At 34.0% G+C, this 1,881-nt stretch overlaps 1 protein-coding gene across 1 annotated transcript in view; it reads left to right on the top strand.

Annotated features, from left to right (window-relative positions):
• Positions 1-1,881, top strand: part of LOC100550569 (receptor-type tyrosine-protein phosphatase delta-like) — a 177,211-nt gene that overhangs the window by 50,603 nt on the left and 124,727 nt on the right. The gene's annotated exons all lie outside the window — the stretch shown is intronic.

The raw sequence follows: 1,881 nt of genomic DNA, 5'->3' as shown, positions 1-1,881 counted from the left end.
TTTCTCTGAGTGCTATCAGTTACTATGTACACACTTTGCCAAGGTGAAGTGCATTTAAGAACAAGAATGCATACTGAGCTTTCAGTACCTGAATTATCTCAATGAAAGCAGAATGTCCTGCATGATTAAATACTCTGGAAAAGGTGACTGTGCTAACAAACTCCTTTACTTATGAAGCAATAAAGGTGAGCACTTTTGCTCCATAATATTGGAGTTGGTGAAGAGATGAGAAACAAAGTCTTTCACCTTTCTGAGGCTCTCAAGGTTGTGAACTCTCTTTGTAAAATTAATACCTGCTTTCTTGACCACAGTGTCTGGGTCCAGATATCTGTTTTTCCCATAGAATAACCTATATTACTGGTAGGACTTATTCTTTGCTAGCAAAGGTGTTCCAAGAGGAGTAAAAAAAAAAAAAAATAAAGCTTACAGCTGATCTATGGTAAGTAAAAGTTAAAGTCAGAATCAGCAAGCGTGACACTGTTCCTGGTAGGTAAATCTTTGACTAAGACTTTTTCATCTTCTTTTGAATGCATGTTTCTAGTATACTTTCGACTCAAACGTCATTTGTTGTTAATATGTGTCAGGCAGACTCAGTGAGTAAAAATGTCAATAAATAAAATAGAATCATTTGTTTATGGTAGTGGGGAGGCTACAAGAAATGTTTGGGGTAATTTCTAGCAATTATTGCAAGTTAAAATGCATTCTGTAAGAGGCTAAATATTACATAGAAAGAAAGCCCACTTAAAAGCAATACATCTAAAATTTGTAAATAAACATATGAAATGCATAATTTAAAATGTTATAACTTGCACTAATTGCATTGTTTACAAGGATAGATAAGTAGCCATAGAAGTGTCACGTTTTTGTTTTATTTCAAGAAGAATTTTAATACAGGTAGGTAATGTTATTTTGAGGTTTTGTTGTCATATATTTCCCCTACATGCTTTTTCACTATTTAATTAGTCTATTCATTTTCTGTTTACTCATGTTAATAAGCCAAGGTGCATATGATTATCTGATGTTTTGCTTTTTTAAGTTTCTACTCTTTTTTTTCTGTTTAGTCTTTATTTTCATTTTGTTATTTATTTTTATTTTTATTTTTCTTTTGTTCATTTTTTTCAATCACTTCTATCCGTTCACTCAAATCCTCCTTTAACCCACTACTGAAACCAGAGCCATCAGCTCCTCCTCAAGACATTAGTTGCACAAGTCCCAGCTCCACTAGCATTTTGGTAAGTTGGAAACCTCCACCAGTGGAAAACCAGAATGGCATTATCACTGCATACTCCATCAAGTACATTGAGATTGATGGAGAAGATGTCAAACCCCATGAAATTTTGGGAATTTCCTCGGACAGTACCCAATACCTTTTGGAACAGCTGGAAAAATGGACTGAGTACCGGATCTCTGTGACCGCCCACACTGATGTTGGACCTGGCCCAGAGAGCTTAGCAGTATTGATTCGCACAGATGAAGATGGTATGTTGCCTCCTCTACATCAGTTTGCACCTCTCTCGATCTGCTATATTTTAAATAACCTAACAGTACTTTCTGCTGCTTTTTTCTCAAATCAGAGATATTATCACAATTTTTTTGTGGGGTTAATTTTCAAACAAAGACTTGTGCTTCATTTATTTATATGATATTTTTACTTTTTTAAAGAAAACAACTTCTTTGTCAATGGAGTGACTCTACTGCCCCTTTGAGCCCCTACATGTTCATCGTTCTCCTCTTTCAAAGTTAAAATAACATAGGGGAAAACTTTTCCTACCTTTTCTTTCATTTTACCATTTTTTAAAAAAATTTGAAAAATGTTCTTCATGTATTTTTAACTGCTTTCTTGTTCTGTCTTGTAATTTTTGACTTTTAATTTCTTTTTTT

The sequence above is a fragment of the Meleagris gallopavo genome, chromosome Z, assembly GCF_000146605.3.
Source record: "Meleagris gallopavo isolate NT-WF06-2002-E0010 breed Aviagen turkey brand Nicholas breeding stock chromosome Z, Turkey_5.1, whole genome shotgun sequence".
Classification (NCBI taxonomy): Eukaryota; Metazoa; Chordata; class Aves; order Galliformes; family Phasianidae; genus Meleagris; species Meleagris gallopavo.
The sequence above is the reverse complement of the archived record's forward strand: the minus strand, read 5'-3'. Positions and strand labels throughout refer to the sequence as shown.